Genomic DNA, 12,637 nt, shown 5'->3' on the forward strand with positions numbered 1-12,637 from the left:
AAACTGTATTCACTTCACTGAGGTAAATAATTTTAAATAAATAACAATAACTAAAATTAACTTTGAAACTATATTCACTTTATTGAGGTAAATATTTTTAAATAAATAAAAGTAACTAAAATTAACTTTGAAACTGTATTCACTTCACTGAGGTGGTAAAATTTTAAATAAATAACAATAACTAAAATTACTTTGAAACTGTATTCACTTCACTGAGGTAAATATTTTTAAATAAATAAAAATAACTAAAGTTAACTTTAAAACTGTATCCACTTCACTGAGGTAAATAATTTTAAATAAATAACAATAACTGAAATTAACTTTGATTCTGTATTCACTTCACTGAGGTAAATAATTTTAATTAAATAACAATAACTAAAATTAACTTCAAAGCTGTATTCACTTCACTGAGGTAAATGATTTTAAATAAATAACAATAACTAAAATTAACTTTGAAACTGTATTCACTTCACTGAGGTGAATAATTTTAAATAAATAACAATAACTAAAATTAACTTTAAAACTGTATTCACTTCACTGAGGTAAATAATTTTAAATAAAAAACAATAACTAAAATTAACTTTAAAACTGTATTCACTTCACTGAGGTGAATAATTTTAAATAAATAACAATAACTAAAATTAACTTTGAAACTTTATTCACTTCACTGAGGTGAATGATTTTAAATAACTAACAATAACTAAAATTAACTTTAAAACTGTATTCACTTCACTGAGGTAAATAATTTTAAATAAATAACAATAACTAAAATTAACTTTAAAACTGTATTCACTTCATTGAGGTGAATAATTTTAAATAAATAACAATAACTAAAATAAACTTTGAAACTTTATTCACTTCACTGAGGTGAATGATTTTAAATAAATAACAATAACTAAAATTAACTTTAAAACTGTATTCACTTCATTGAGGTAAATAATTTTAAACAAATAATAATAACTAAAATTAACTTTAAAACTGTATTCACTTCACTGAGGTGAATAATTTTAAATAAATAACAGTAACTAAAATTAACTTTGAAACTGTATTCACTTCATTGAGGTAAATAATTTTAAATAAAAAACAATAACTAAAATTAACTTTAAAACTGTATTCACTTCACTGAGGTGAATAATTTTAAATAAATAACAGTAACTAAAATTAACTTTGAAACTGTATTCACTTCATTGAGTTAAATAATTTTAAATAAATAACAATAACTAAAATTAACTTTGAAACTGTATTCACTTCACTGAGGTAAATAGTTTTAAATAAATAACAATAACTAAAATTAACTTTAAAACTGTATTCACTTCACTGAGGTAAATAATTTTAAATAAAAAACAATAACTAAAATTAACTTTAAAACTGTATTCACTTCACTGAGGTGAATAATTTTAAATAAATAACAATAACTAAAATTAACTTTGAAACTTTATTCACTTCACTGAGGTGAATGATTTTAAATAACTAACAATAACTAAAATTAACTTTAAAACTGTATTCACTTCACTGAGGTAAATAATTTTAAATAAATAACAATAACTAAAATTAACTTTAAAACTGTATTCACTTCATTGAGGTGAATAATTTTAAATAAATAACAATAACTAAAATTAACTTTGAAACTTTATTCACTTCACTGAGGTGAATGATTTTAAATAAATAACAATAACTAAAATTAACTTTAAAACTGTATTCACTTCATTGAGGTAAATAATTTTAAACAAATAATAATAACTAAAATTAACTTTAAAACTGTATTCACTTCACTGAGGTGAATAATTTTAAATAAATAACAGTAACTAAAATTAACTTTGAAACTGTATTCACTTCATTGAGGTAAATAATTTTAAATAAAAAACAATAACTAAAATTAACTTTAAAACTGTATTCACTTCACTGAGGTGAATAATTTTAAATAAATAACAGTAACTAAAATTAACTTTGAAACTGTATTCACTTCATTGAGTTAAATAATTTTAAATAAATAACAATAACTAAAATTAACTTTGAAACTGTATTCACTTCACTGAGGTAAATAGTTTTAAATAAATAACAATAACTAAAATTAACTTTGAAACTGTATTCACTTCACTGAGGTAAATAATTTTAAATAAATAACAATAACTAAAATTAACTTTGAAACTGTATCCACTTCACTGAGGTAAATAATTTTAAATAAATAACAATAACTAAAATTAACTTTGAAACTGTATTCACTTCACTGAGGTAAATGATTTTAAATAAATAACAATAACTAAAATTAACTTTGAAACTGTATTCACTTCACTGAGGTAAATAATTTTAAATAAATAACAATAACTAAAATTACTTTGAAACTGTATTCACTTGACTGAGGTGAATAATTTTAAATAAATAACAATAACTAAAATTAACTTTGAAACTGTATTCACTTCACTGAGGTGAATAATTTTAAATAAAATAACAATAACTAAAATTAACTTTAAAACTGTATTCACTTCACTGAGGTAAATAATTTTAAATAAATAACAATAACTAAAATTAACTTTGAAACTGTATTCACTTGACTGAGGTGAATAATTTTAAATAAATAACAATAACTAAAATTAACTTTGAAACTGTATTCACTTCACTGAGGTGAATAATTTTAAATAAATAACAATAACTAAAATTAACTTTAAAACTGTATTCACTTCACTGAGGTGAATAATTTTAAATAAATAACAATAACTAAAATTAACATTGAAACTGTATTCACTTCACTGAGGTGAATAATTTTAAATAAATAACAATAACTAAAATTAACTTTGAAACTGTATTCACTTCACTGAGGTAAATAATTTTAAATAAATAAACTAAAATTTACTTTGAAACTGTATTCACTTCACTGAAGTAAATAATTTTAAATAAATAACAATAACTAAAATTAACTTTGAAACTGTATTCACTTCACTGAAGTAAATAATTTTAAATAAATAACAGTAACTAAAATTAACTTTGAAACTGCATTCACTTCACTGAGGTAAATAATTTTAAATAAATAACAGTAACTAAAAATAACTTTAAAACTGTTTTCACTTTACTGAGGTAAATAATTTTAAATGAATAACAATCACTAAAATTAACTTTGAAACTGTATTCACTTGACTGAGGTGAATAATTTTAAATAAATAACAATAACTAAAATTAACTTGAAACTGTATTCACTTCTCTGAGGTAAATAATTTTAAATAAATAACAATAACTAAAATTAACTTTAAAACTGTATTCACTTCACTGAGGTGAATAATTTTAAATGAATAACAATAACTAAAATTAAATTTAAAACTGCATTCACTTCACTGAGGTGAATAATTTTAAATAAATAACAATAACTAAAATTAACTTTAAAACTGTATTCACTTCACTGAGGTAAATAATTTTAAATAATTAACAATAACTAAAAATAATTTTGAAACTGTATTCACTTCACTGAGGTAAATAATTTTAAATAAATAACAATAACTAAAATTAACTTTAAAACTGTATTCACTTCACTGAGGTGAATAATTTTAAATGAATAACAATAACTAAAATTAAATTTAAAACTGCATTCACTTCACTGAGGTGAATAATTTTAAATAAATAACAATAACTAAAATTAACTTTGAAACTGTATTCACTTCACTGAGGTAAATAATTTTAAATAAATAACAATAACTAAAATTAACTTTGAAACTATATTCACTTTATTGAGGTAAATATTTTTAAATAAATAAAAGTAACTAAAATTAACTTTGAAACTGTATTCACTTCACTGAGGTAAATAATTTTAAATAAATAACAATAACTAAAATTACTTTGAAACTGTATTCACTTCACTGAGGTAAATATTTTTAAATAAATAAAAATAACTAAAGTTAACTTTAAAACTGTATCCACTTCACTGAGGTAAATAATTTTAAATAAATAACAATAACTGAAATTAACTTTGATTCTGTATTCACTTCACTGAGGTAAATAATTTTAAATAAATAACAATAACTAAAATTAACTTCAAAGCTGTATTCACTTCACTGAGGTAAATGATTTTAAATAAATAACAATAACTAAAATTAACTTTGAAACTGTATTCACTTCACTGAGGTGAATAATTTTAAATAAATAACAATAACTAAAATTAACTTTAAAACTGTATTCACTTCACTGAGGTAAATAATTTTAAATAAAAAACAATAACTAAAATTAACTTTAAAACTGTATTCACTTCACTGAGGTGAATAAATTTAAATAAATAACAATAACTAAAATTACCTTTGAAACTTTATTCACTTCACTGAGGTAAATGATTTTAAATAAATAACAATAACTAAAATTAACTTTGAAACTGTATTCACTTCACTGAGGTAAATGATTTTTAATAAATAACAATAACTAAAATTAACTTTGAAACTGTATTCACTTCACTGAGGTGAATAATTTTAAATAAATAACAATAACTAAAATTAACTTTGAAACTTTATTCACTTCACTGAGGTAAATGATTTTAAATAAATAACAATAACTAAAATTAACTTTGAAACTGTATTCACTTCACTGAGGTAAATAATTTTAAATAAATAACAATAACTAAAATTAACTTTGAAACTGTATTCACTTCACTGAGGTAAATGATTTTAAATAAATAACAATAACTAAAATTAACTTTGAAACTGTATTCACTTCACTGAGGTGAATAATTTTAAATAAATAACAATAACTAAAATTAACTTTGAAACTTTATTCACTTCACTGAGGTGAATGATTTTAAATAACTAACAATAACTAAAATTAACTTTAAAACTGTATTCACTTCACTGAGGTAAATAATTTTAAATAAATAACAATAACTAAAATTAACTTTAAAACTGTATTCACTTCACTGAGGTGAATAATTTTAAATAAATAACAATAACTAAAATTAACTTTAAAACTGTATTCACTTCACTGAGGTGAATAGTTTTAAATAAATAACAGTAACTAAAATTAACTTTAAAACTGTATTCACTTCACTGAGGTAAATAATTTTAAATAAATAACAATAACTAAAATTAACTTTGAAACTGTATTCACTTGACTGAGGTGAATAATTTTAAATAAATAACAATAACTAAAATTAACTTTGAAACTTTATTCACTTCACTGAGGTAAATGATTTTAAATAAATAACAATAACTAAAATTAACTTTGAAACTGTATTCACTTCACTGAGGTAAATGATTTTTAATAAATAACAATAACTAAAATTAACTTTGAAACTGTATTCACTTCACTGAGGTGAATAATTTTAAATAAATAACAATAACTAAAATTAACTTTGAAACTGTATTCACTTCACTGAGGTAATTAATTTTAAATAAATAAACTAAAATTTACTTTGAAACTGTATTCACTTCACTGAAGTAAATAATTTTAAATAAATAACAATAACTAAAATTAACTTTGAAACTGTATTCACTTCATTGAGGTAAATAATTTTAAACAAATAATAATAACTAAAATTAACTTTAAAACTGTATTCACTTCACTGAGGTGAATAATTTTAAATAAATAACAGTAACTAAAATTAACTTTGAAACTGTATTCACTTCATTGAGGTGAATAATTTTAAATAAATAACAATAACTAAAATTCACTTTGAAACTGTATTCACTTCACTGAGGTGAATAATTTTAAATAAATAACAGTAACTAAAATTAACTTTAAAACTGTATTCACTTCACTGAGGTAAATAATTTTAAATAAATAACAATAACTAAAATTAACTTTGAAACTATATTCACTTTATTGAGGTAAATATTTTTAAATAAATAAAAGTAACTAAAATTAACTTTGAAACTGTATTCACTTCACTGAGGTGGTAAAATTTTAAATAAATAACAATAACTAAAATTACTTTGAAACTGTATTCACTTCACTGAGGTAAATATTTTTAAATAAATAAAAATAACTAAAGTTAACTTTAAAACTGTATCCACTTCACTGAGGTAAATAATTTTAAATAAATAACAATAACTGAAATTAACTTTGATTCTGTATTCACTTCACTGAGGTAAATAATTTTAATTAAATAACAATAACTAAAATTAACTTCAAAGCTGTATTCACTTCACTGAGGTAAATGATTTTAAATAAATAACAATAACTAAAATTAACTTTGAAACTGTATTCACTTCACTGAGGTGAATAATTTTAAATAAATAACAATAACTAAAATTAACTTTAAAACTGTATTCACTTCACTGAGGTAAATAATTTTAAATAAAAAACAATAACTAAAATTAACTTTAAAACTGTATTCACTTCACTGAGGTGAATAATTTTAAATAAATAACAATAACTAAAATTAACTTTGAAACTTTATTCACTTCACTGAGGTGAATGATTTTAAATAACTAACAATAACTAAAATTAACTTTAAAACTGTATTCACTTCACTGAGGTAAATAATTTTAAATAAATAACAATAACTAAAATTAACTTTAAAACTGTATTCACTTCATTGAGGTGAATAATTTTAAATAAATAACAATAACTAAAATTAACTTTGAAACTTTATTCACTTCACTGAGGTGAATGATTTTAAATAAATAACAATAACTAAAATTAACTTTAAAACTGTATTCACTTCATTGAGGTAAATAATTTTAAACAAATAATAATAACTAAAATTAACTTTAAAACTGTATTCACTTCACTGAGGTGAATAATTTTAAATAAATAACAGTAACTAAAATTAACTTTGAAACTGTATTCACTTCATTGAGGTAAATAATTTTAAATAAAAAACAATAACTAAAATTAACTTTAAAACTGTATTCACTTCACTGAGGTGAATAATTTTAAATAAATAACAGTAACTAAAATTAACTTTGAAACTGTATTCACTTCATTGAGTTAAATAATTTTAAATAAATAACAATAACTAAAATTAACTTTGAAACTGTATTCACTTCACTGAGGTAAATAGTTTTAAATAAATAACAATAACTAAAATTAACTTTAAAACTGTATTCACTTCACTGAGGTAAATAATTTTAAATAAAAAACAATAACTAAAATTAACTTTAAAACTGTATTCACTTCACTGAGGTGAATAATTTTAAATAAATAACAATAACTAAAATTAACTTTGAAACTTTATTCACTTCACTGAGGTGAATGATTTTAAATAACTAACAATAACTAAAATTAACTTTAAAACTGTATTCACTTCACTGAGGTAAATAATTTTAAATAAATAACAATAACTAAAATTAACTTTAAAACTGTATTCACTTCATTGAGGTGAATAATTTTAAATAAATAACAATAACTAAAATTAACTTTGAAACTTTATTCACTTCACTGAGGTGAATGATTTTAAATAAATAACAATAACTAAAATTAACTTTAAAACTGTATTCACTTCATTGAGGTAAATAATTTTAAACAAATAATAATAACTAAAATTAACTTTAAAACTGTATTCACTTCACTGAGGTGAATAATTTTAAATAAATAACAGTAACTAAAATTAACTTTGAAACTGTATTCACTTCATTGAGGTAAATAATTTTAAATAAAAAACAATAACTAAAATTAACTTTAAAACTGTATTCACTTCACTGAGGTGAATAATTTTAAATAAATAACAGTAACTAAAATTAACTTTGAAACTGTATTCACTTCATTGAGTTAAATAATTTTAAATAAATAACAATAACTAAAATTAACTTTGAAACTGTATTCACTTCACTGAGGTAAATAGTTTTAAATAAATAACAATAACTAAAATTAACTTTGAAACTGTATTCACTTCACTGAGGTAAATAATTTTAAATAAATAACAATAACTAAAATTAACTTTGAAACTGTATCCACTTCACTGAGGTAAATAATTTTAAATAAATAACAATAACTAAAATTAACTTTGAAACTGTATTCACTTCACTGAGGTAAATGATTTTAAATAAATAACAATAACTAAAATTAACTTTGAAACTGTATTCACTTCACTGAGGTAAATAATTTTAAATAAATAACAATAACTAAAATTACTTTGAAACTGTATTCACTTGACTGAGGTGAATAATTTTAAATAAATAACAATAACTAAAATTAACTTTGAAACTGTATTCACTTCACTGAGGTGAATAATTTTAAATAAAATAACAATAACTAAAATTAACTTTAAAACTGTATTCACTTCACTGAGGTAAATAATTTTAAATAAATAACAATAACTAAAATTAACTTTGAAACTGTATTCACTTGACTGAGGTGAATAATTTTAAATAAATAACAATAACTAAAATTAACTTTGAAACTGTATTCACTTCACTGAGGTGAATAATTTTAAATAAATAACAATAACTAAAATTAACTTTAAAACTGTATTCACTTCACTGAGGTGAATAATTTTAAATAAATAACAATAACTAAAATTAACATTGAAACTGTATTCACTTCACTGAGGTGAATAATTTTAAATAAATAACAATAACTAAAATTAACTTTGAAACTGTATTCACTTCACTGAGGTAAATAATTTTAAATAAATAAACTAAAATTTACTTTGAAACTGTATTCACTTCACTGAAGTAAATAATTTTAAATAAATAACAATAACTAAAATTAACTTTGAAACTGTATTCACTTCACTGAAGTAAATAATTTTAAATAAATAACAGTAACTAAAATTAACTTTGAAACTGCATTCACTTCACTGAGGTAAATAATTTTAAATAAATAACAGTAACTAAAAATAACTTTAAAACTGTTTTCACTTTACTGAGGTAAATAATTTTAAATGAATAACAATCACTAAAATTAACTTTGAAACTGTATTCACTTGACTGAGGTGAATAATTTTAAATAAATAACAATAACTAAAATTAACTTGAAACTGTATTCACTTCTCTGAGGTAAATAATTTTAAATAAATAACAATAACTAAAATTAACTTTAAAACTGTATTCACTTCACTGAGGTGAATAATTTTAAATGAATAACAATAACTAAAATTAAATTTAAAACTGCATTCACTTCACTGAGGTGAATAATTTTAAATAAATAACAATAACTAAAATTAACTTTAAAACTGTATTCACTTCACTGAGGTAAATAATTTTAAATAATTAACAATAACTAAAAATAATTTTGAAACTGTATTCACTTCACTGAGGTAAATAATTTTAAATAAATAACAATAACTAAAATTAACTTTAAAACTGTATTCACTTCACTGAGGTGAATAATTTTAAATGAATAACAATAACTAAAATTAAATTTAAAACTGCATTCACTTCACTGAGGTGAATAATTTTAAATAAATAACAATAACTAAAATTAACTTTGAAACTGTATTCACTTCACTGAGGTAAATAATTTTAAATAAATAACAATAACTAAAATTAACTTTGAAACTATATTCACTTTATTGAGGTAAATATTTTTAAATAAATAAAAGTAACTAAAATTAACTTTGAAACTGTATTCACTTCACTGAGGTAAATAATTTTAAATAAATAACAATAACTAAAATTACTTTGAAACTGTATTCACTTCACTGAGGTAAATATTTTTAAATAAATAAAAATAACTAAAGTTAACTTTAAAACTGTATCCACTTCACTGAGGTAAATAATTTTAAATAAATAACAATAACTGAAATTAACTTTGATTCTGTATTCACTTCACTGAGGTAAATAATTTTAAATAAATAACAATAACTAAAATTAACTTCAAAGCTGTATTCACTTCACTGAGGTAAATGATTTTAAATAAATAACAATAACTAAAATTAACTTTGAAACTGTATTCACTTCACTGAGGTGAATAATTTTAAATAAATAACAATAACTAAAATTAACTTTAAAACTGTATTCACTTCACTGAGGTAAATAATTTTAAATAAAAAACAATAACTAAAATTAACTTTAAAACTGTATTCACTTCACTGAGGTGAATAATTTTAAATAAATAACAATAACTAAAATTAACTTTGAAACTTTATTCACTTCACTGAGGTAAATGATTTTAAATAAATAACAATAACTAAAATTAACTTTGAAACTGTATTCACTTCACTGAGGTAAATGATTTTTAATAAATAACAATAACTAAAATTAACTTTGAAACTGTATTCACTTCACTGAGGTGAATAATTTTAAATAAATAACAATAACTAAAATTAACTTTGAAACTTTATTCACTTCACTGAGGTAAATGATTTTAAATAAATAACAATAACTAAAATTAACTTTGAAACTGTATTCACTTCACTGAGGTAAATAATTTTAAATAAATAACAATAACTAAAATTAACTTTGAAACTGTATTCACTTCACTGAGGTAAATGATTTTAAATAAATAACAATAACTAAAATTAACTTTGAAACTGTATTCACTTCACTGAGGTGAATAATTTTAAATAAATAACAATAACTAAAATTAACTTTGAAACTTTATTCACTTCACTGAGGTGAATGATTTTAAATAACTAACAATAACTAAAATTAACTTTAAAACTGTATTCACTTCACTGAGGTAAATAATTTTAAATAAATAACAATAACTAAAATTAACTTTAAAACTGTATTCACTTCACTGAGGTGAATAATTTTAAATAAATAACAGTAACTAAAATTAACTTTGAAACTGTATTCACTTCATTGAGGTGAATAATTTTAAATAAATAACAATAACTAAAATTAACTTTGAAACTTTATTCACTTCACTGAGGTGAATGATTTTAAATAAATAACAATAACTAAAATTAACTTTAAAACTGTATTCACTTCATTGAGGTAAATAATTTTAAACAAATAATAATAACTAAAATTAACTTTAAAACTGTATTCACTTCACTGAGGTGAATAATTTTAAATAAATAACAGTAACTAAAATTAACTTTGAAACTGTATTCACTTCATTGAGGTGAATAATTTTAAATAAATAACAATAACTAAAATTCACTTTGAAACTGTATTCACTTCACTGAGGTGAATAATTTTAAATAAATAACAGTAACTAAAATTAACTTTAAAACTGTATTCACTTCACTGAGGTAAATAATTTTAAATAAATAACAATAACTAAAATTCACTTTGAAACTGTATTCACTTCACTGAGGTGAATAATTTTAAATAAATAACAATAACTAAAATTCACTTTGAAACTGTATTCACTTCACTGAGGTGAATAATTTTAAATAAATAACAGTAACTAAAATTAACTTTAAAACTGTATTCACTTCACTGAGGTAAATAATTTTAAATAAATAACAATAACTAAAATTAACTTTAAAACTGTATTCACTTCACTGAGGTAAATAATTTTAAATAAATAACAATAACTAAAATTAACTTTTAAACTGTATTCACTTCACTGAGGTAAATAATTTTAAATAAATAACAATAACTAAAATTAACTTTAAAACTGTATTCACTTCACTAAGGTAAATAATTTTAAATAAATAACAATAACTAAAATTAACTTTAAAACTGTATTCACTTCACTGAGGTGAATAATTTTGAATAAATAACAATAACTAAAATTAACTTTAAAACTATATTCACTTCACTGAGGTGAATAATTTTAAGTAAATAACAATAACTAAAATTAACTATAAAACTGTTTTCACTTCACTGAGGTGAATAACTTAAAATAAATAACAATAACTAAAATTAACTTTGAAACTGTATTCACATCACTGAGGTAAATAATTTTAAATTATTAACAATAACTAAAAATAATTTTGAAACTGTATTCACTTCACTGAGATAAATAATTTTAAATAAATAACAATAACTAAAATTAACTTTAAAACTGTATTCACTTCACTGAGGTGAATAATTTTAAATGAATAACAATAACTAAATTTAAATTTAAAACTGCATTCACTTCACTGAGGTGAATAATTTTAAATAAATAACAATAACTAAAATTAACTTTAAAACTGTATTCACTTCACTGAGGTAAATAATTTTAAATAAATAACAATAACTAAAATTAACTTTGAAACTGTATTCAATTCACTGAGGTAAATAATTTTAAATAAATAACAATAACTAAAATTAACTTTAAAACTGTATTCACTTCACTGAGGTGAATAAATTTAAATAAATAACAATAACTAAAATTAACTTTAAAACTGTATTCACTTCACTGAGGTAAATAATTTTAAATAAATAACAATAACTAAAATTAACTTTGAAACTGTATTCACTTGACTGAGGTGAATAATTTTAAATAAATAACAATAACTAAAATTAACTTTAAAACTGTATTCACTTCACTGAGGTGAATAATTTTAAATGAATAACAATAACTAAAATTAAATTTAAAACTGCATTCACTTCACTGAGGTGAATAATTTTAAATAAATAACAATAACTAAAAATAATTTTGAAACTGTATTCACTTCACTGAGGTAAATAATTTTAAATAAATAACAGTAACTAAAATTAACTTGAAACTGTATTCACTTCTCTGAGGTAAATAATTTTAAATAAATAACAATAACTAAAATTAACTTTAAAACTGTATTCACTTCACTGAGGTGAATAATTTTAAATGAATAACAATAACTAAAATTAAATTTAAAACTGCATTCACTTCACTGAGGTGAATAATTTTAAATAAATAACAA

The 12,637-nt window shown here is 20.3% G+C and overlaps 1 protein-coding gene across 1 annotated transcript in view; it reads left to right on the forward strand.

Moving 5' to 3' along the window:
• LOC145842042 (cilia- and flagella-associated protein 52-like) overlaps positions 1–12,637 on the forward strand; it is a 64,398-nt gene that overhangs the window by 11,078 nt on the left and 40,683 nt on the right. The window lies entirely within an intron of this gene.

This window comes from Thalia democratica, chromosome 8, assembly GCF_965202585.1.
Source record: "Thalia democratica chromosome 8, ktThaDemo2.hap1.1, whole genome shotgun sequence".
Taxonomy (NCBI): Eukaryota; Metazoa; Chordata; class Thaliacea; order Salpida; family Salpidae; genus Thalia; species Thalia democratica.